General features: G+C 44.5%; 1 protein-coding gene and 1 long non-coding RNA gene across 37 annotated transcripts in view; one reads left to right on the top strand and one right to left on the bottom strand.

The window, feature by feature from the left end:
* The window catches only part of ZFHX3 (zinc finger homeobox 3), a 1,555,416-nt gene that overhangs the window by 474,858 nt on the left and 1,056,338 nt on the right, over nt 1–24,220 (bottom strand). The gene's annotated exons all lie outside the window — the stretch shown is intronic.
* On the top strand, nt 1,207–19,073 carry LOC128930313 (uncharacterized). Its single transcript, XR_008478230.2, has 2 exons — nt 1,207–1,894; nt 5,786–19,073. It is a non-coding gene; the product is annotated as an uncharacterized LOC128930313 (long non-coding RNA).

Raw genomic sequence — 24,220 nt, 5'->3', positions numbered from 1 at the left:
CGCCAGGCCAGGAAGAGACAGATGGGGAAATGGGAGAAAGGGTGACATGAGCCCAGAGACATTTTATTACCAAATTGCAAAAACGGAGTGAGTGGGGAGAGATGAAAGGAGCCGAGACCAAGACTGGGAACGGGGACCACCATCCAATGGCCTGAGAGAGCTGGAAGGCTTTTCTGAAATGAGGTACCACTGCCCGGGACACAGGTGCATGCCCAGCATCATGGTGGGATATGACTTCAGGAGTCTGAGGCCTCATCCCCAAAGCCAAGAGGCGCTTGCAGGAGAGAGCCATCTATATCTTGCCATTCAGCTTATCACACTCTTATGTTCACTTTCCTGAAGATGAGAGAACCTAGTATTGAAATCCCATTCAATGCTAGGGTAAGTGCAATTCAGGAGGCTTACCTGAACTGCTCAAGGTGTAGGGCAAGTGAGGGAAAAAGACCAGATTTAAAACCTCTCACCTGCTGGAAAACCATCAGCGCCTAGCAGCGGAGAGGGAACGCTCTATCTATTTGTGTTCACCCTTTCTATGTTTTGGAAGCGGCAAGGAGGTGGCAAGGCAAGTTTGTGTGCTTTGCCCTGCATATCTTTTCCACCAGGGATCAATAGTTCATTCCAGCTGAGAGCGTGAAATGTGTCTAACAGGGACCCGGGTTAGATCCTGGTGGTCCTTATCTCTACTTTGCTTGTCTAAGTCTACGCCACTTCTCCAAGAAGCAAATGTATCCCTAATATTGGGTTTCACCACGCCGAGTGCCCTTCAGTTCTCGTCAAATTCCATTCTTTGTCCCCTGTATTCTTTTCTCTCTGTGATTACCACTTCTTTGCGTATTTCTTCTGGAGCTCTCTACATAGGCTCTGCCTTGGAGGTAAATCCTTAGCCTCGATGAGTAGGCAGCAAGCCCCTCTTGCACACAACAAAGACTTCTATTTTTTTTCTCTCTATCTTTTGGGCGACACGATAAAAAATAACCCTGTATTTATGCAAATTGCAAAGTAGCGTGTGATAATGAAAACAAAACAGTGCTGGCCCGCAGCCAAGACATGGCGCTGACGGGAGCTCCCCGACCATTTGGCTCTTGATTCTTCGGGGAAAGCAGCTGTAGAGAAATGAGAATACAGGACCCCCTCCTCACACGCGCACACCCTGGTTCGCACGCATTCCGGTACCCGTCACCTCGGAGCCAGCAAGACCTGGGATCCAGACACGGTTCTGCCTCCTCCGGCCGTGGAGCACTGCAGTGTCGTCCTCCACGAGCCTCCCTGCCCCTGCTCCTGATTCCCTTTCAGGAATTTACAAACATTTTCCCCAGATCAATATCCGTATTGATTATTCATTGTGAGTGAGTCGTGTGTCTTTGGTGATCCAGCTTGCAGAGGTAGCAGCCAAAGCCTGCTGCAGGGGGAAAAAAAATAACAGAAGGCGAGAGGGACCCAGCTCTTGCTGGGTCTGCGGCTGTCGGCATCACAGAAAGGAAGAGAAAAAGAGAAAAGCGTCTCAAAACCAAGCAATGGACAAGGGTGGAAGAGAAAGAGGGAGCAACAGCAAGAAAAAAGCCATCGATGACCGGACATCTGGTCCCAGGGAATCTCGATGGCTTGGAGGAAGCCCCCATCTTGGGTCTGCTCTTACGTGCAGGACGCAGTGGACTTTCTCTGCTCTGGGAGTGAAAAGTGACTCACAGTTTTGGTATCTCCTACGTAAGAGCTTTGGGGGGATTCCTTGGCTTGCTGACAGGCAAGGAAGACAGCAGCAGCGGTGAGGTAAAACACGATTACTTCCAACTGCCTTGCGGAGGATGTGCAGTCGTTTGGTTTGACTTGAACAGCTTGCTGCTCTCTGATGGCACGCGGAGGGAGAATAATTAAAAAGGCCAGCATCACTTACTAAGTGAGTAAACACAGAGCCGTTCCAATCGTGCTCTCCGGCTAATGAGAAGCTGTAATTTCTTATACTTCAAGGGAAGAGGAGACAGTGATGGGTTCAGTGGAGGGTGTGTTTGCGTGGTTATGGGGGTGGGGGGCAGTGGTGGTGGTAGAGATATATCGACTAATTGTTGGCAATGTTTAAGAAAGGGATTACTGGAAAAGACAGTGAAATGATGACAGGAAAACATCTTGGACCAGAGCCAAAGAAAAAAAAAATCGAGGCAAATCAAGTCTGCAGCTTGGAGAAAACACCCGTCACCGTGGTGGGAAGCTCCGACAGGAATTGCCGGATGTTCCTTAGCCAAATATGGAATATTATGTGGGCACAAGGGGACAAAATTAGGAGCCACCCGAGTCCAGAGGAAAAAACCACGGCATGCCAGGGTACACAGTGATGTCATACACTGAGAGAGAGAGAAAAAAGAAAACCCCAAAACTAGACCAGACCAAACCAAAACAATAAAAACCAACCTGTGTCCTTTCCTTTTTATGGGAGGCTCCCGCTTCAGTTTATTAAAAGCAAGCCCCAAATGTGCCTTCTGATAGTAGGAGCTGCTGATTCTCTGTTTGTCTCCAGAAGCTGCTGCAAGGTTAGGGAAATACATTGGAAGAAGGAGGTTGAGGAAATTCCGTTTTCCATTGGTTGGGTTTCTGGCAAACGTGCCAGGCGATCGTCTGCCATTTGGACGGCCATGGGGGTGCCCGTTTGGGATTCCTCTTCTGTTGTCACCTAGCTGTGGCTTGGTGAGTCCCAAACCACCCATAAATAGAACGCTTTTAATACAGTATTCCAAACACATGACAAAGTAGGGACCCAAAGTCATAAAATGAGCTGGGTTTTCTTTCTTTCTGGGTGTTCAGTGAACTGAGCTAAATGGTTCTCCTTCCCATGAATGGAACTGAGGCTCTTTAAGGATTTCTGGGACTGGAAGGTCACTCTTTTAAGATATCCTCCTCCTTTTCTGAAGGAGGTTTTAATTTCATATCGCTTCCTTATTTAGGACTCCTCAATAGCATCCCAAGTTTCCTGAGCAAGGAGAAATAGATCTTGCAGAAGAGAGCTGCAGAGACCAAATGAGGAAACGAGCCAATTGTGGATGACTTGGGCACCTTTCCATTGCATGTGTCTGGCATTCACAGGGACCCGTGTCTGCACTGTGTGTGTGCGTGTGATGGCATCACGGGGAATGTATGCTCGCATGAGTGTGGCTCCGGGTCTATGTGTCTCTCCGAGAGGGAAGGAAAGGGAGCAATGTTGGAACAGGCAGAATGTTTGGGTGTTTATGTAATTCACACAGTGAATGTTCAATGCTGCAAGGCAGACAGCCACCCATCCCTGGACTCTGTGGCTGTGGAGGGCCTGTACAGACCTGATCTGAATGTTAAATGCAGGAGATGAAATTAGCATACTAACCAAGGATGTCAACCCCTCCTCACAATCAGTAAATGGCCGTCTCCTCTCTCTAAAGCCGGCACAGCCATGCGCGCCCGCCACTTAACTGTGTCCTCTGTCAGATCCTTTTTTGTGTTTGTTTTTTTGTTTTTGTTTTTTGATGAAAGACTGGAAATTCATTAATGAGGAGGGAAGGAAGGGTTTCAAGGGGCTGTAATGAAAACAAATGATCCTCTTTAAACCTCATGACGGCCAAAGCCAGGCGGGCGGGGATTGCTTTCTGCTCTGGGGCTGGAGAATAGGAAATTCCACAGACAGCAGACCACTTGACAACAGCCAAAGAATGCATTGCTTTGGGAATATTCTTTCTGTGTGGCACAGCCCGGCCATGACCAGTGTGTTTGTGTTAATACCGAGAATGAACTTTATCTTCCTACTTGTAAAAGAGAACTGTGGTCTACCAGATGTCTCTCCACTGGGGCAAGGTTATCAAAGTTTCTTGACCTTGTGGGAGAAGGAAGTACCTTCTGGACTTTGTTGGCCAATTGCCTCAGCTTTTGAAGTAATATAAATTTTTCTTTTGGGCTGTGCATTAGGCTTTCCCCAAAGATAGTCCTTGCTTTTATTTTAATTTCTATTTCTCTGTGTTTCTAAAAAGAGTCACACAGAAAAAAAGATTTGATGTCCAGTTTTAGAGAATCCCATCCTAAAGCAGACGATGCTGTCTAAGAGCTGAAAATCAGGCATCCCAGCCCCAGTATTGAAGCTGGGAAATGTTTACCTACGTTTTCTTTATTTTCACCATTCTATCCTCAGAAACAAGCTTTTTTCTTTGCACTGTACTTCACTGATTCGGCTTTAAACCAGGGGCCATACACTCTGAAATCTCCAGGGCCCTGTGCACACCATCCTGAAGAGGTGACGAGTAGGAGTGAAGCTTGGGACAAAACGGAGAGGAGAGCCACTCAGCTCTGGTCACCTGATGTTTGGGGGAACAAAATCTCTGCCACGTGTTGCTTGATCTTCCACTGTTCCAAGAGGTGGTAGAGATTGGTATGTGTAAATATCAAATACATCAATTTTTTTTTGAGATAGCATGTCGTTCTGCTGCCCATGCTGGAATGCAGTGGCATGATCATGGCTCCCTGTAGCCTCGACCTCCCGGGTCAAGCAATCCTCCCACCTCATCCTCCAGAGTGGCTGGAACTATAGGCATGCACCACCATGTCCGGCAAATTTTTGTATTTTTTGTACATTTTGTAGCCGCAGGGTTTCACCATGTTTCCCAGGCTAGTCTTGAACTCCTGGGTTTAAGCAATCTGCCCATCTAGACTTCCCAAAGTGCTGGGATTACAGGCATGAACCATTGTGCCTGGCCCAAATATATCAATCTTTTTAAAACCATCTATGGGTTAAGTAAAACATATTTGCAAAGAGAGTCTTAGCCTCCAAACGTGCCTTTACAGTCTTTGTGTTAGTCTAAAGCTCCCAGCACAGGTGTTTGGGCTTTTATTCTGTTTCATAAAGGACATGGCAAACATCAAGGGAGTGTGTGTTTCGCTGGACTAGGAGGTAAACGCTCATTTAAAACAAGCAAGAGAGGAAGAGAATGGATGTCTGTGTGGCCTGCTTTCCCTAAGGTCACTATCATCTTAGCAGGCATGATGTAATGCCATCTTTCTTCAAAGAAGTGATCGCTGGCCAGGCGCAGTGGCTCATGCCTGTAATCCCAGCACTTTGCAAGGCCAAGGAAGGCGGATTGTTTGAGGTCAGGAGTTGGAGATCAGCCTGGCCAACACAGGAAAACCCCAACTCTACAGAAAATTATCTGGGCATGGCGGCACGTGCCTATAATCCTAGCAACTTGGGAGCCCGAAGCATGAGAATTCCTTGAGCCTGGGAGGCAGAGGTTGCAGTCAACTGAGATCATCCCACTGCACTCCAGCCTGGGCAACAGAGCAAGACTCCATCCTTTTTTTTTCTGAGACAGAGTCTCATTCTGTCACCCAGGCTGGAGTGTGCAGTGGCATGATCTCTACTCACTCCAACCTCTGCCTCCCGGATTCAAGCAATTCTCTGCCTCAGGTCCCTGAGAGGCTGGAATTATAGGTGCCCACCACTGCACCTGGCTAATTTTTGTATTTTTAGTAGAGATGGGGTTTCACCATGTGGGCCAGGCTGGTCTTGAACTCCTGACCTCGTGATCCACCCGCCTCGGCCTCCCAAAGTGCTGGGATTACAGGTGTGTGCCACTGCACCCGTCCATCTTTAAAAAAAAAATTAAGTAGAGATCTCTACCAAGGGATTTTCCCCCTGAAAGGGTCATAATTGGAAAGATGAAATATCTAAAAAGAAATGGATTCACATAAGTTTTATGCCGATCTACCTCCATTTTAAAAACAATTCGTGATTACATTTTTTTTTTTGTTTTTAAAAAATGTTGTTCTTACCTATCCACAGCACTCTTCATCTCAAGTGAGTAAGAAAAAAAGATAGAAATCCCCAGAAGAGAGAGAACCCGCCTGTAGTCTGGAAGAAGCCACACGGTGCCTGAGATAACTTCAACAGGAAAAGGCACTTCAGCCAAAGGCGAAGGCAGCAAGAAGGCTCCTCTTCTCTCACGACGACACCTCACAATCGTGCGGGGCTTTCCAATTTCCACGGTGCTCTTCACACATATTACCCTGTTTAATTCTCACTACAACCAGGGATACAGGCGAGACAGACAGTCTTTAGCTGACTTTACAGATGAGGGTACTCAGGCTCACAGAGAAGGACTTGCCTAAGGTTGAAAGCTAATAAGAGACAGTCACAGGTCTTCTGGGTCTTAATCTGGTGCCATTTTAGTATTTTTCATAGGTTCTTATAAAAAATCCTCTTTAGAACCCCTGACCCAAAGCTCCCCTGATTCTTTTTAAAAAACAAAACCAAAAAACCTCTTTAGAGATAGGGTCTTACTGTGTTATCCAGGTTGCAGTGGCAGGGAGTGGTCACAGCTCACTGCAGCCTGATTCTCCTTGGCTCAGGTAATCCTCTCACCTCAGCCTCGTAAGTAGCTGGGACTACACGTGCATACCACCACACCCAGCTAATTTTTTTTTTTAAGAGATGGGGTTTCGTCATGTTGTCCACTCTGGTCTGAAACTCCTGTCCTCAAGCAATCCTCCTCCCTTGGCCTCCCAAAGTGCTGGAATTATGGGCATGAGCCACCATATGCAGCCATTTTTTTTTTTTTAATAGAACAGGGTCTTGCTTTGTAGCTTGGGCTGGTACTGAACTCCTGGCCTTGAACAATTTTCCCACCTCAGCCTCCCAAAGTGCTGGGATTACAGGCGTGAGCCACTGTGACCAGCCCAGTCCTTGATTCTTGATCCATGTTCATCCCCCACTCACTTCCTCACCATGAGCTTTTATCTCATAGCCTGTGTTATTTGTAGTTATGTGCACTTTGAAAATGCTCCCTGTATCCTGTCAGCGAGGAAGAACCACTGCTAACTTCCACTGGCAAAGGCAGAAGCCCTCCTTAACTTCCCATTCCCCTCTATCTGTTTCTCCTTTCCTTAAAAGTCAAGTTTATTCAACAAGCTCGTCTACATTTGTACTGTTTTTACTTTTTCACCCCACTTTGCATCTCTATCCAGGACTACCTGCTTTCATTCCTACTTTCCCATTAAGACTACATTAGGTCATTAACAACCAATTACACTGTGCCTTCCTCCCAGCATCATTGTACTCAGTGACCATGCCCTCCTCTGTGACGTCTCCTCTGTCACACCTGGCATCATTCTATTCCTTCTTCACTTCTGGCTACCTCCTCTCTAGCTTCATGTCAGATTTATCTTCCTTTACTCATGCTTTAAATATTAATGTTTCTGAAGAGGGTTTCTGTGGCCATCTTCCATTCTTATTTTTTTTTTTTTTGAGATGGTGTCTCACACTGTTGCTCAGCCTGGAGTGCAGTGACATAATCTTGGCTTACTGCAACCTCTGCCTACTGGGTTCGAGTGCTTCTTTTGCCTCAGCCTTCTGAGTAGCTGGGATTACAGGCATGCACAGCTAATTTTTGTATTTTTAGTAGAGACAGGGTTTCACCATGTTGGCCAGGCTAGTCTTGAACTCCTGACCTGAGGTGATCCACCTGCCTTAGCCTCCCAAAGTGGTGGGATTACAGACGTGACCCACTGTGCCCGGCCATCTTCTGTCTTAACTGTAAACATTTTGCTTTGTGTAATGTAAAGCCTTGGATTGAATGATCATCTACAGACTGATCATCAATTACCATCTCTTCCCAAACCACTCTCCTGAACTCAACCGGGATCTCTGGCTCCCTGATGTAACCTCCTTGGGATGCTCCAGGGCCCTCCAATTCAGGGCACTCCAAATCATCCCCAAACCTGCCTCCCTTCACACTCTTCTCTCTCTCTCAGCTTACCTTCAAATTCTCTCAATTCTTTCCCAACTTCTCTCTAACCTCTCTCTCTTTTACTGTATTCTTGCTGCTCTTCTCTTGGTTTATTTCCCTAGTAACTGTTTTCATTCTCAGCTACACCCAGACCACAATGCATTCTCTGTTCTGTCTAATTGACCTACAGAAAGTGCAAATTGATGATCTTGCTTGCCTCTGTGAGATCCTTCTGAGGATCCCAACTTCCTACATGTCCTTCCAGGCTGTTCATGACCTGGGTGATGCCTCTCCCTTGCCTGCTCTCTTCTAACTCATCCATTTTCCATGCTCTGCTTCTAGGTCATGAAATGCCCCATAACTCTTTCATGCCTGTAGGGTTCCATATGAGGTTCCTGCTTCCTGGAACATTCAACTCAGCTTCCTTCATTTGACCAACTCCTCCTCCCCTTTCAAGACCGTTACAGCAAGAAGCATCTCACCTCCCACTGAACCCTTCCATGCTGGGTACGTGCTGCTGCAACCCCCATTTCCAGCTTCCCTCTCCCACGACATGACTTCACTTTTGCAATGACCAAGTTTTCCCAATTGACCACAAGACGCACAGGCAGAGACTGTGCCTTTCATCTCCGTGTTCCCAGCACCCAGCACAGATCCTGACATAAATTGGATGCTTAATTAATTAACGTTACAATTTTTATTCCAAGTACCATAAATAGTATTTTTCCAGCTGTAAGATTACAGGCCTCCAAAATAATCAAGCTGAGGGAAATACAGCGACCATTTCCCATAGAGAAAAAAGGATTTCCTATTGGGCAATTCTCACCTATATCAGTTTTTTGACTTCTGTCAGGCGAGAGACAAACACTGGGGTGGTCTTTAGGTGTTTGCTGATGTGGTAGAAACTTTGGAGTTAATTAGAAGCTTTGGCTAAGGCTGAACTTCCTTTGCAGAGTTCCTGGGAGGAAACACTAAATTAACAGTTAAAGGTTACTGTTAGAAAAATGGCCTGCTTCCCTATGTTATGCCTCAGAGAGTTTGTTCTTCTCTCTGCCATTTCTAAGATGTTTCCACTTTCCGTTTGACCTGGGTATGTTTGCACCCTAAGCCCAGTCATTCCAACACAGGTGAAAGCTCTTGAGGTCAGGGACTGATTCTTTGCCTATCTTCCAGCAGCAGTAGATTCTGGGGTACTCAATTAGTACCTGGTGGAGTTGAACAGCGAAAATCTGCTCATCACAGAAGAAGGAATGGGGATGGTTTTGTAAGTTCCCATTTTCCACAAAGCCGAAAATGGCATGAGATCAGTAGTACCAGACCCCCCTGGCAGTCCCAAAAAATATCTCAAGATATTATGAGCAATGTCTACATTTGGAAATGCACTGATTCTTGTTATTTGCAATAGTTATGCTCTGTAAAGTTGCCACAGGCACTGAATTAGTGATCGCTCCTAGGGGAAATAGATAGTTAGGTTCCTGCAAGCCTCTGGTCACAATGTTTTCGTCAATTAATCAATACATAGCCTTGTTTTATGTGTTTTTCTGTTTAAGTACACCTTATTATACATATAATATATATATAAAACACTATAACTATATACATTATATATATGACACTATAACTATATATATAGTCACTTCATTAACATTGAACTCACGGCCAATAACAGCGGAACTCATGCCCGAATGAAGCTTAATTTACACTTGTGTTTTCTTTGTAAGGCACATCACAGCCTTCTTGCACTTAGGAACTCTAGATAGTACTTTGGTACCATGCTTGCAGGGTCTTTTCTTTTTTACTTACTTTCTTTTTTTGGGGGGCGGGGAACAACGTCTCACTCTGTCACCCAGGCTGGAGTGCAGCAGTGCCATTTCAGCTCACTGCAACCTTTGCCTTCTGGGTTCGAGCGATTTGCCTGCCTCAGCCTCCTGAGTAGCTGGGATGACAGGCACACACCACTGCGTCTGGCTAATTTTTGTATTTTTGGTAGAGATGGGGTTTCACAGTGTTCGCCAGGCTGGTCTCGAACTCCTAACTTCAAGTTATCTGCCTGCCTTGGCCTCCCAAAGTCCTGGGATTACAGGTGTGAGCCACTGAGCCCAGCACTGCAGGGTATTTTTAAACAACAAAATCACCAGAATAAAAGCAGAAAATGTGAACAACATGGCATTGTGAAAAGAACTCTTGTTTACAGTATGAGAGCCAAAACAGAAGGCAGACCTTTATTTGACCTCAGCTGGGAACATGCACGTTGGGTGACTTGATGTTTTCACCTCTCTACACGTGTTGTGAATAACAAAAGTGCTGCAAGTATTGATTTTGAAGTTACAACTAAATTTCACTGAGTAGGTAAATTTGCAAATACAGAATCTGTGAATAATGAGGATTGACTGTGCATAATGAGGTAGTATAAACCATCAGGTTATATTGATGAAAGAGTAGAGCTTTTGCTTATTTCCAAATAGAGAATAGGATCATCAAACTCACAAGGCAATTCTGACTTTGAAGTCCATTCTTTACATTGTACAAAATGTCTACTTTCTGGCAAAGTTCATCTGTGCTTTCTTAGAACTTTCTGTATAAATAATTGCCACCCACCAGAAGTGGTCTAGCTGTTGGAAATGGGGTGGTGCAGTTTTCTCAAAGAAACAAAACTGGTTTGCTGCCAGGAGAGGCAAAGACTAGGCAATTGATGAGACCCCACTGGAAGCTGGAGAATCTCCCACTGCCAACCCCCCATGTTTATGATTTAAAGTTAGCCTTGGCAAAATTACAGATGACTTACATTAGGCACCTGTGCCCATATACAGAGGACTATGCATGTGTCATAAAAGTTATTCTTCCGAGCTAAATTTTGCCCTTTTTGAGTCATACCTTCACTGACACTTCACATGGCAAGCAGCTGCCTAGAAACTCATTTTTTACTTTTTGCTTATTGAGTCCCATCTTGTTGCAAAGAATATATACAGAATTCTAAAATGCACTGTTACCCTATTCACACTAACCAAAGGCACAGAGGTATGTGTGTTTTAGATGTCAGGAACGGGGGTCACTCAGGCATGCAGAGTCAACAGAGAGGGGAAGCACAATGAGATTCAGACACTGAGAGTAATAAAAGGAGAGCTGGGAACTTCTTCCCATGTCTGATTAAAAGTGTGTTTGGAGTTAGTTCCATGAGGACGGGAATCTCGGCTCTCTAATTTATTAGCACTGAGATCCTAAACAGTGATTGACCTCCTGGGGAACTGTTCTCTCTTGTATGAAACGGGACCATAATACCAACCTCTTGGAATAACTGTGAGGCTTAAATGAGATGACATCTATCAAGTGCTGAGTTCTAAATCCAGCAGAAAGTTGGTAACTGTTGCTGTTGGTAGCATCCTCTGGATTCCTAACTAGCCATCTGACTTTCTGTGCATATTCATAGAAACATGGAAGAATGGAGTTGAAGAGACTTGCTCTAGGTCAACTTCCTTACTTTACAGAGGAGAAAGAAGGCTGAATGGGGTCCAACCAGCACAAGTATCACAAAGGTAGTTACGGCAGGATCAGGAGAACCTAGCACCCTGAAGCCCAGTTTACAATTACACAGTAAGGGTCTGTGTACCTAGGTTTCCACTCGAGATCCTCCTTCTATAATGATTAACTGTCTGCAACCCGCATCCCCACCCCAGTAGCCTGGTAACCATCGCTCCGTGGGTTTGGGTTTGTGTCTTTTTTGGCAGAAAGACTTGGTGTTACATCACCCAGGTAAAATTTTTTAAAGCAGAAACCAATGAATGTGATTTTTTCATGCCTCTTGACTATACATATAAGTAGCTATGAACAGAAAATATTCACAGCATATTAATGTAAGACAAAACAAAATGGATCACAGGAGCTACAGAAGGAATGCTACTTTTAAAAGGGATCCATTATTTCTTCGGTTCTCTGTAGCAATTTGCAAGACGTTCCGTTGGAAAAGTCCACAGGGAAACACTGCTGGATATATAAACCCTAAAGCTTGTAACTGATCGTGCAATAACGGGACAAGAAAGCTGTGCTGGACAAACTGGATGATGCTGGTTAATTTCCACCAAGCCTATCTTAACAAGTGGAGTACAGGCTTAACACGGGCTGTTTCAAGGTGCCAGCAACCTTGTCGTCAGTGTGGAGGTATGGGGAAGCGGGTAAGACGGTGCAGTCCTGGGAAAGCCCTTGCAGAAACTGGGCAGTGCCGTGGAATAATGAATCACGTAGCATTTGGGCAAGAAGTTATAACCATCAGGATGTGGCAACAGCAAGACAAATCACCATGTGCTTAGTGGGGCCTGACTGTGAAGAGGAGGTCAGAGGCTGGAGTGTGCAGTTACATGAGCAGGGTCTGCCACTGTGCAGGTCAGCCAGGAGAGCTGAGTGGTCCAGATGGCTACAGAAGGACCAAGATTGGAGCTAGTGGTGCAGTTCAGGCTGGGCCACCTCAGCTTAGCCAAGTTGGGTTATATAAGGAGATATAAATATTTTGAAGTGGTTATGGAGGCCTGGTGGGATGGGTGGTCTTTCAACTACTTCATCAGGTAAGAGATAAATCTTTGCTATGAATTGCTCATGATTCAGCAAAGAACAATATTTCTTAGTGGGGCTTGGAAGGCCAGGAGGCCACAGGCAGAGGCTATTTCTCCATGGCCGTGTCCCACTCACTCTCAATTCTTCACCCATTTTTGTCTTCATTTTACTCACAGCCAATTGAACTGAGGATCCACAAAGGCTGGTATCAGCTGTAACTTCATCAGAATATCCTCCTTGTGAAAGATTTGTAACTATATTTAATCTGCCAAGGTAATACGTTTAAGTGAAACACAGCTGACATATCCAACCCACTAAGCTATTATATTTGCATTTTATATTGAACATGTCAGTAATATGCTCTTTGCTAGATGGAACTGACATTTCCATATGGTGGTAAATGCTAAATTGTGAATAGCTTTCATCACGGTTTTGCTTCAGTGATTTCACCACCTTATAGACATAGAAAAAAAAAATCACAACAAATACATGTAAGTATCCAACACCATTTTTGTTTTTTGCATAGTCTGTTCAGTGGCTTAATTCGGATTTATGCAACAGATCACCTGCCCAGAATCGAACTATTCAGTACTATGTTACTTAGCTGGAATTGATGATAAATGTTCTCTAGGAAGCTGGAAAAGTCACTAAAGTGACATCATGACATTCAGAGATGGTAGAGAACACCTCAAGGGCTTGGTCTCGGTTGGATGTAAGGTCTGTTTTAAGAATGGAACACTAGGCCAGGTGCAGTGGCTCACGCCTGTAATCCCAGCACTTTGGGAGGCCAAGGTGTGTGGATCACAAGGTCAAGAGATTGAGACCATCCTGGTCAGCATGGTGAAACCCCGTCTCTATTAAAAATACAAAAACTTAGCTGGGCATGGTGGCGCATGCCTGTAATCCCAGCTACTCATGAGGCTGAGGCAGGAGAATTGCCTGAACCCAGGAGGTGGAGGTTGTGGTGAGCCGAGATTGCGCCATTGCACTCCAGCCTCGGTAAACAAGAGCGAAACTCCATCTCGAAAAAAAAAAAAGACTCTGTCTCAAAACAAACAAATAAACAAAACAGTACCCTGATGGCCAGGAGCCACTGGTGATCACTGCACCATGCTAGGCAGCCCTCCTTTCAAAGAAAGGCTGATGAAATTGGGACTTGGGATCTTAGATCTTTTTAAGTGTGGGGTTTACAGGAAGGTTAGTTTGGCCTTTACGAGGATGGGAAGTGGCAGCACTGATTCACTGGAGGTGGTTTTTCAGGAATAGTTTTGAATGGCAGATGAAGGATTCTAAAAAGGTATTCATCCTGAGGAGAGGGTCAGACACACAGGCTTGACTTAAGAAGGACGGCATACTAATCAAAGGGGTGGGCAGATTTACGGTACTGAATGCCTTCCACTGGGTAGAAGACAGATGATCCTTCTCTCCTCCATCCTCCAAGCCAAATCCCAGAACACAGGGCTGAATCCCAGTGACAAGTGAAAGATTCAAGAATGACTTCCACAGAAAGCCTCTTTGAGAGACAGGACATGGGGGCCAGAAGGACTTTGGGACCAAGGCAACTAATGGCATAAGAAATTCTTTCCCAACTATGCAGGAGTTTCCAGGCTGTGGAAGTGTCAAAGGTGAAAATGAAAAAGCTGAATTGAGGGAATTTCAACCTGAAGTAGACACCTGTGCTCATGGCCATACAGGTCCCATCTCCAGCAGGATCCCTTAGTGACTGGCACCTGTGATGGCAGCAGGGAGATGCTGGCATACAGTGATGCCACCAGCTTGAGGAAGGACAGGAGGGATTGCCTTTGCACAGACAGCAACCAAGAGCCCTCCCAGCAGCAGTGATGGAGCAGGATGAGGTGCCCTCACAAAGAGGACTTAGAAACCAGTGGGGACTTAGAGGACTAGCATGAGTGCACGTGACATCCCTTCCCCAGTTCACTTCCCAGAGTCCCCGGAGGAGACTGTGAGTGGAAACGGAGATCCTACAATTGCAGGTGGAGGTCAAAGCCACCTACGTTAACAGAGCCCAACTGTATACTGCTGTGACCGAAGGTAAATTGGTGATCTCAGCAACCTATTCCTGGAGACTCTGGAAAGAAAGGACGGGTGGTCAAACTCCACTTGTATGGCCATAACTGGTTTAGAGCTGCACCAACATCTCCCCCAAAGCTCATAGCAGTCATCACATTATCCTCTCACTGCTGATTTACTCATCTGTCTCCTCTTGCAAGATGGAGGCTCCTTGAGGAAAGGACCTATATTTCATTTATCTTCATATCCCCACTTTTCTGTGTGTGTGTTTTGTTTGTTTTTGAGACAGAGTCTCGCTCTGTTCCCAGGTTGGAGCACAGTGGTACGATCTCGGCTCTCTGCAACCTCCGCCTCCTGGGTGCAAGTGATTCTCCTGCTTCAGCTTCCCGAGCAGCTGACACTACAGGTGTGTGCCACCAGGCCCAGCTAAATTTTTGAATTTTTAGTAAAGATGCGGTTTCAACATGTTAGCCAGGATGGTCTCGATCTCTTGACCTCATGATCTGCCTGCCTTGGCCTCCCAAAGTGCTGAGATTATAGGTGTCAGCCACCACACCTGGCCTTTGTTTTGTTTTTTTAAGACAGTCTTGCTCTGTCACCCAGGCTGGAGGGCAGTGGTGTGATCATAGCTCACTGTAGTCTCAAACTCTTGGGCTATAGTGATCCTCCTGCCTCCCCTCCAAAAGCACTGGGATTACAGGCATAAACCACTGCATGGGGCCTACATCCTAAATTTTTAACAGTGTGTCAGGCGCACAGCAGACACTCAACCCAGGTGTGTTGGATGAATAGATAAATAGATGATGAATAAGTCATAGTAATGACACAGACTCAAATGAGAGGAGGTTATGTAAATAAGCAAATATGGTGTCCAAGGATGTTGTTCAGAAGAAGTGAGTTCCTTCTGGGGAGGCTGTCTTGGGGAGTTAGGAGGAATCTGTATGGTCCAGAGTGGGCCCCTACCTGGGACCTTCCAGAACACCTTGGAAACTCATCTGATTGTAGCCTCTAGTGTTGATCTAGGTGTCCTTGTGGTGAGCAGAGAGGGTGGCAGGGCCACACCTCAACTACTTTAAACTCTTAGTGATTGAAGAAGTGGAAGGGTAAGAGCAAGGGTCCTAGAAGGTGAGAGGAAATGACAGATGAACTTGTCCTGCCTCTTCAGGTCTGGGAACTTGAAGATGGCTGGGTTCTTGGGCTTGGACTGTGATCGGCTGTATTTCCACAAGATGTGGGCCTGTGGCTGCTGTGGGATGTCTGCAGACTATACTACAGTATAGAAGCTGTTCCCCTGCTTCCTTCTCTTAGGCTGTAGTAAGGAAGCTCCACTCCTGTGAGCAGTCCCAGGCTCCCAGCCAAGTTTTCTTGGTTATGCTTCCAGTAAGGGTGGCACTTTGGCCAGAGGAGCTTTAGTAGATGAAGCTTCACATATGTGTTGATTCCAAGCCCCAGAGTTGTGACCTTTTTTGGAGAGAGGTGAGGCACCATGGGCCAGGAGTAAAGCGTCCTGAACAGCAAGACTGGCTGGTGGCATCAGGTGAGTGCTGGGGGCTGCCTTCCCCCTCCTGGCCAAGAGCTTTGGAGAATGAAGCCTGGCCAACGAAAGGCTCATAAGTCACTTTTCTATGAGGTCTGTGCCCCATCCGGGTTTGCAGCTGTGAACACAAGGCTCAGGACAAGAAGTCTGTGGGTAAATGGTACCATATCTAGCTGACTGTACCCCTCAGGAGCCAGCTGGGTCATCATCACCCATTAAACCCTGAGGTGCTGGGGGCCAGGCTTCTGGAAGCCGTCCCTTCCATGACTATAGCCTTGAAATGAAGGGGTCTTGCCCAGCTGAACATACCTCTTGATTAATCTCTATTGGCTGTTAGACTATATTCACTTAAAAAAGGAGAGAGCCATGACAACACAATTCCCTTCTAAATGCTCGTATCTTAAAGCAAGTCTACATAGTCTTTAGATATGATGTACTTAAAGTAAGCAGCAATTGAAGGTACAGTTTTTCACTTTTAAAACTTGCAACTGATTTCGGCTGCTAGATAACGAAGTTGTATACAAACAGTAATTTAAAAATGATTCCTTCATTCTTTGACTGGTTGAAAAACTGAGGGTCGTAGAAGTTTCATAATGTAATATTTAGTGTCCTCAGAGGAAGTGATGCCCCTTTAAGCTCCTTGATGTATGTGTATATTTGCTTCAAGGTTTTCATGCACTAAGTGCCAGTGTGTATGTGTATGTATGTGTGTGCATGTGACATGTCTGTGTGTGTGTATACTGTGTATATACTGTGTGTGTGTCTACACTGTGTATATACTGTGTGTGTGTCTATACTGAGTATATACTGTGTTTGTGTGTATATATGTGTGTGTGTATACTGTGTAATGTGTCTGTATGTTTATGTGCCTATATGTGGAGTGTTTGTGTGTGTATGTTGTACAGATGATGGGTCTATGTGTATATGTGCATATGTGTATGTTATACTGTGTATATGTGTCTGTGTATATGTGCCTGTATGTGGGATATATGTGTATGTGTGTGTGTACTGTGTATATGATGTGTTTGTGTGTATATGGGTCTGTATGTGGAGTGTGTGTATACTGTGTATATGTGTCTGTATACTGTGTATACATGTCTGTGTGTATGTGTGTGTACTGTGTATAAAATGTGTCTGTGTGTATATGTTTGTGTGTGTACACTGCATATATGCGTCTGTGCATGTACGTGCCTGTATGTGGAGTGTATGTGTATGTGAATCTGTGTACACTGTGTATATAATGTGTCTATGTGTGCATATATACTGTGTATATGTGTCTATGTGCACACACGTGTGTGTACCATATATAAAGTGTATTTGTGTGTATATGCACATGTGCATATATGTACTGTGTATGTGTCTGTCTATGTACCTGTATGTGGAGAATGTTACGTGTGTGTGTGTGTGTGCGCGCATGCACACACATGTGTGTGTGTTGTGGCTCAATGCAGGCTATACTAAGGGTCTCCACTACGTGCTGAGTATGCATTAGAATGGAACCTCTGCTTTTCTGGACCACATGAGTGATGACAAAGATGTTGCATTTTATCCTTATATTGAAGTTTTTTTTAAATTGAAAAACATGTTTTTATTCCAAAAGCCTGAGTAGGTTGGCACTTTAAAAATAATTCAAGTAATTTAAATTTAAGATCCTGAAAAACAAGTCCAGTCTGTGGTCCAAATCTATTCTCTGGCTCAGGGCCCAAAGCATTTTCATTAGATTGAGAATTGGATACATTTTCATTCACTTTAAGCTTTTGTTGCTCGGTGTTTTGTTCTTCAGAAACAAGCTAACAAGTGTCAATGGTCATGTTGGCCTCAATAATACACCTCCTTTCCTTGAGTAATATATTTCAGCTGCACTGTTGCCACTTAAAGATGGCCTTGTACTTGAAGACACATTGTCAGTGTATGTATGGGGAATGCTGATAATTCCCCTACATGTTTTTGCCTCTACACTTTGTAACTTGTTTGAAGAAAAAGTCCCTAAGTTACTTTCTTTGAAGTCATTTGCAAAAAGAGGCTATCAAAATCAAAATAATTCTCTAACTTTTTTCTTGCTATTATTAAAGGAGATTGTATTACTCTTTTTTCACATTGCTGCTAATAAAGATATAAATTCCCAAGCCTGGGAAATTAGGTTTAATGGACTCAGTTCCAAATGGCTGGGGAGGCCTCACAATCACGGCAGAAGGTGAAAGGCACATCTTACGTGGCAGCAGGCAAGAGAGAATGAGAGCCAAGCGAAAGGTGAAGCCCCTTATAATACCGTCAGATCTTGCGAGACTTAATCATGACCATGAGAACAGGATGGGGGAAACTGCCCCCATGATTCAATCATCTCCCACCAGGTCCCTCCCACAGCACATGGGAATTACGGGAGCTAAGAGATTTGGGTGTGGATACAGCCAAACCATATCAGAGGTTTTGTCCCACTATACTAAGATTTCTTTAGGTTTTAAAAATTCATTAGTGAAAATTCTATTGTGGTTTCTTTGTTAAATAGTACTGACATACAAGCAAGAAAAGAAAATCCAGATAACTCAAAGAAAAATGGGCAAATGACTTGAACAGGCACTTCACAGACACACAAACTTCAAATGACCAATTGGTGCAATTAAGGAAATGCAGACTAAAATCACAATGAGGGACCACTCACATACCCACCAACTAGGTAAACATTGAAGTCTGACAATAACAAGTGTCAACATGGATGGAAAGGATGATAGGAACTTCCTACATGGTTGGTGCTAGCTGGCTCATACTTCAGTGTTGTTTATGTGATGCAGAAGGCACTTTTCAAGTGATTTTGAAACCAGGTCTTTATTTTTCTTTTCTTTCAATGAAGGTAGGTGTACTTTCCCCGCAAGTCTATCATCTGGTTGCACGGATAGCTGCTTACCCTTTCAGGCATGATAGTATGCTTTCATCAACAGTAATGTATCACTTGAGTACTAATACACACGATAGCTACATATCATGATATAATATACCAAGCATGGTGCTTATACACAGTAGATGCTCAATGAACACTCGGTTGACATAAACCTGTCTGTCATAGAATAAAACATTCTTGAAAGAAGATGTTACTAATTGCTAAATATTCTAGCTGTTCAGTTTTTCTGGGTATGTGTATTTTTTGTTGTAACATTTATATAACATAAAATTTGCTATTCTATCCATTTTTAAGTGTAAAATTCAGTGGCATCAATTACATTCACAGTGAATAACCATCTAGTTGTCCAGTGCCAACCCTCATTTTAATATCTGAATTTGTTAGATTCAACTTTTATATTTCAAATTTCTTTTTTTCCCTCCTTCGATACAGCCCTTTCTTCTTCCTACATTTCATCTTTTACTGTCTTTGCCAGCTCCTGGTCTCATTTACAATCTGAGTCACGCGTATTATTATTTGTTTGGGTGACCAGAGATCTCTGTGTGAAAAGACTTTATTTTCTTCAATTGGACTTACAGTTGCCCAGTAGCAGAAGCTGCTAAACTATGGGCAGTTAAAATTCAGAAAAGTGTCCATTCTTACTAGGAATAATGTAGATTCTTTGTTTAAAAATCCTCTGAGTTCCCTCACAGATAATCCAAAGTATCAAAATGACTAGTCCAAAGTCTTAGTGGGGGTAATTGGTGATGCTAACTCACCAATTGTGTGCAATGCCTGTTAGTCTCTCTTGCTAAACAGTGAATCATTACGCTGTGGATAATGTCATACTGCAAGTGTGATAAAACAGTCATGATGATGACAATGACAACAGCTGACACGGAGCACTGTTTGGGGCCAAGTGTGGCTCTAAATCCGTCATATGTATTACCTTATTTGATCATCATGATAATCTCATGGCATATGCACAATTATTAGCCTGTTTTATAGATAAAGAAACTGAGGCTCAGAGAAGTAAATTGTGTATCCAAGGTGACAGCATCTGAATCCAGGCAGGATAATCCCAGTGCCTTGGTCTTAGTCACTACACCACGACGCCAATTGAAAAGTAAAACCCAGAAGCATGCTCTATTTTCACATTCTTTCTGAAGGCTGGACAGTCCAAGTGAAAAACAGATTAGGTTAGGAACAAGAGTAAAACATGCACACACACACACACACACACACACACACACACTTCTTTAAGTCTTTGGGCGTCAGTGAGGGGTAGGGAGGGAGCTTGGGGAATTAGCCAGTCAGTAATAACTGCTCAAACAAAAACATTTTGAAAAAAATATGGCAGTTTATGCTGGGAAGAGACTAGTTTTAGCTGCCGGGCAGGAAGGAGTTGAGTATACAATGCAGGGCTACTGAAGGATTTCAACCCAAAGGGACATCATGGAAGCTATGCTTTCAGGAAAATAAAACTGTGATCCATGAGTAAGAGGGCCTGGAAGAAGACAGGACTAAGGTGGAAAGGCTGATGTAGAGGGGTCTACAGGAATGTGCAGGGCAGGCTGTGAGGGCTGGAGCTGGGGCAGTGGCCTGGGGACAGAGAAGCTGGGAGAGACCCTGTAGAGGCTGAACGGGTAGAGCAGTGGGTATGGAAGTCAAGTTGACTGCAAGATTTTAACCTGATTGGCTAACAGGATGGGGTGTCTCATGAAAAGAAACAGGAAAGCTGGAAGAAGAGGGGAATATGGGGGCAGAAGCGCAGGCACAGAATATGAGGTACAGGGGTGCTGGGAGTTTACGAAGGAAGTTGGAGCCAGGACCAAGAACCTCTGTGGAGCTTGGAGATGTAAAAGTGTGAAATAGATGAGAATGTGAAGGGAGAAAATGTGGAGTCGAATCAAAAGTGTTGAGGCAGAACCTTAGAAAACATTTATGGTTAGTGGCAATAAGAAGAGAAGCCCAAAAAGTTAAAGCCAGAAAGACCGGAAGAGAAATGAGGGCAGCATGAGCTGGAAGTCAAGAAAGGAGGACAGTTGGAGAATGCAGCGGGTGACGGGCAAGGTGCAGGGACACAGGGATGAGACCCAAGAGTGGGCACTGGCGTTCGCAGCAGAGCCCCATGCAGAAGCAGCTTCAAAAGCTCCGAGAGGAAGGAGAGGGATTGGGGCTGAGTGCTTGGTGAGAAAGGGGAGGAGCAGCAAATATAGAAATATCTGTCACACAGACTGAGGATGAGGAAAGAGGAGAGACACCAGGACAGGTTCAAGGGGCAGAAGGAGGCAGAGAAAGTTTAGCAGAGGATAAAAGGAACCAGAGAAAGTTTAGCGGAGGATAAAGAAGCCAGTGTTCACAGACCAAGGGGCAGAATCCAGTGGAGCAGACAAAGAAAATGCCTGAGAGAGAAAGGAGCAACTAAGGCAACCAATGTATGCTGGCGGAAGGCCACCAAGAGTCCCAAGAGAGGGAAGCTTGGAGAGAATGACCTTCTTTTCTCCAGCAGAGAAACCAGAGCAAGAAAGCAGTTCTGGAAGCAGAGTTGATTGACAACCTCCAGTAGTCTTTGCACCTTTGGATTCACCCAGCATTTATTGCAGGTCATGCTGCTCCCAGACTGTTCCAGGCAGTGACTGAGCATGGCGGAGTGCTAGAACCACACCATTCCATCCCCAGCCCCATGTGACTCCTCCAATAGGCAACGTTTGCTCAAGGACTCCTCATTGGCCTGGCTGAGATGTAAAGAAAGCAGGAGAGGATCAAGAAACCTACAGATACAGAGCAGGGAGATGAGGAATACTTAGGGAGTTCACAAGGGAAGGCAATGTCCAGAAAACAGCAAGAGTGTGGGTGTAATAAAAGGAGAACAGGGTTGCAATAAGCATTGTGAGAAATGAAATCAACAGGAGAGAGAAAGCGAAATACACCAAGGAACACTAAGGACCACCTGATCTTGGGCAACACTCGCCCACGGTGCATCCGTTGGATTGTTTCTATGATTTTCTTTATAATGCACCAGGTAGGCAAGGAGCAGAGACAGAAGAAAGAGAGAGAGAATATCACTCTATTTGGGAGATTGATTATGAGGCCAACAGAGGGAGAAGGAGTCAAGGTCTCTTAAGGCCAGGTTAGAAATGCAACAGGACTAAGAGAAAAAAGATTGCCTGGTAATAGTGGCCTTGGAGGTATCGAGCTCCAATCTCCAAAATAATCTGCTCTGGAAGTAGGACTGATCTGCAGCCTGCAGTTGTCTCTGCACCTTTGGATCCATCCAGCATTCATTCCAGGCCAGGCCGCTCCCAGGCCGTTCCAGGTAATGACTGACAACAGTGGGGGTATCAGAACTGTGGCGTTCCATTCCCAACCCCATGGGACTCCTCCAAAAGGCAATGGTTGCTTGGGGACTTTTCAATGGCTCAGCTGCGATTTTTTTCTCTGAATTACATACGCGTGGTCTGAGGCACTTCTTACCTGACCCTTCCTTCCCTCTCTCCTTTCATGGGTATTGGAACTATCTAGTAGGTTGAAGCTCTTCCTGCCCACCCCAGCTACCTCTCATTCTATGCTTCACAGGAATTTCCCCCAATACAACTCTTGCATGTCTAATTGTTTTGGCTTTTGCTTGTTGGAGCTTCTGAACTGATACAAATGGAAGTGGTAATTACTCATGGAGAGTTTAGTAACTGAAAAGTGTAGGCAGTGAGGTGTGGCTACAAAGATGTGATGCTGACAGGAAGTAATCATGGAATTCTTTTATGAAATAATGATAGATTCACAAGAAGTTGGAAAAATAGTACAGAATCCCCTATATTCTTCACCCAGCTTCCTCCAATGGCAGCATCTTATATATTAAAACTAAGAAATTGACATCAATATAATATTCTCAACAAGTTTATACGATTTTATGCAATCAGTTTCTCATATTTTTGTCTCATAGATATATTGATCTCATCTTCACTGCAAAAAGTCACTTAAGTAATAGTTTATTTTTAAATAAACTAGCTCTATAACCACAAGGTTTGTAAGATAAAAATAAAGCTTCAGGTGGAAGGGGAAATAGAAAATGAGAGATGCCCATTGAGGAAAGAGCTCTCCATCCACCTGTGCATGCATGCATCCATCCATCCATCCACTTATTCATCCATCCATCCATCCATCTGTCCATCATCCATCCATCTATCCACCCAATCATTCACGTATGCATGCATGCATGTATCCATCCATCCATCCATCCATCCATCCATCCATCCATCCATCCATCCATGTTTGCCAAGCCTTCCCCAAGTGTCTGGAACCATGCACTTTCTGTTGCACTGAGATACTAACATCAAAATGGTAGCAGCAACTATTGTACTTCTGTTTGGGCTCAGATGCAATGAAGAACCAGTGTGTCTAGCTGTTTTGAGGGCAAAGAATATCCAGATCATTCCTGTGATTGTTTCCACACTGGCAGTAATTCAACTGATAGCAACCTTATGCTCAACAGCTAGGATCTTGCCTTTTTATGAGTCATTGTAAAGTGCCAAGTGCATTGACATATACTTCATAAATGCTAAATAATAACAAGTCAGTGAACCTAGAAGTATTGGATTCAGTATTCAAGACATTAAATCCAAGTTTGGCTGTTCTAGAAGCAAGGCAAACAAATAAATCAACCCCAACTCAAATGAAGCCCACATGCATCCCCAGCCAGCAGTGGGTATTGTATGGAATCCTCTTTACGGGTGAGTGGTTATCTCATGAAGGGGCACTTGTTAGTATTTTACCTGACAGATCACACACAATGCCTTGCCTGTGATTTGGGAGAAGAGTTTTATATCCAGCCCATGGTAGACAACAGCAACACTATATTCTTAAGGCTCCAATTCCCTTTCTTTGATGCCAGAAAATAATGTCTGCTGAAGCCCTGGAGAAGGGTAACAGTCACCCCACTGAGCAATTAGACTGATCCTGGCGGGGAGTCTCTGCAGGCAGTACTGGGAGACACTGTTTGTATTTCAAAGCCAGGATTTAGTTTTCCTTTAAGACCCAAGTCTTTTTAGGGGTCCCTGTGATTCCTTGAGGGTTTAGTCCCACAATCTACAAAGCCTGAAATGCCGCATAATCCTGTATTGGCAACTGAATTGGATACAGCATGGTCTGAGTGGTTTTCTGATTCACAGCCCAGAGCTCTGACCATGGCCTGGTGCAGTGTGATATAGGGTCTCTGGGCATGGCTGCTTCTCTCTAGGAGTCTGCCATCTTGGTTGCACCTGTGTACATGATTTACTGGGACTCACATTCCCTTAGCCATTTCATGTCATGACACCCTTAGGAGCAAAACCCAACCTTCCATAGCAAAAGACCAACAGCAAAGCTCATTGCAAATTAGGAGGCAATGACCATGACATATAAGGGAGTGACACAGACTGGCAAGATCACATTTGAACATCGTCTAGGAGGAGATGCCATTCTTCAGGGGTCACTTCCAAAAAAATTTTACTCATTCAATTGCAGCCA

Source organism: Callithrix jacchus, chromosome 20, assembly GCF_049354715.1.
Source record: "Callithrix jacchus isolate 240 chromosome 20, calJac240_pri, whole genome shotgun sequence".
In the NCBI taxonomy this organism is placed as follows: Eukaryota; Metazoa; Chordata; class Mammalia; order Primates; family Cebidae; genus Callithrix; species Callithrix jacchus.
This window is presented reverse-complemented; position numbering and strand designations above follow the sequence as displayed.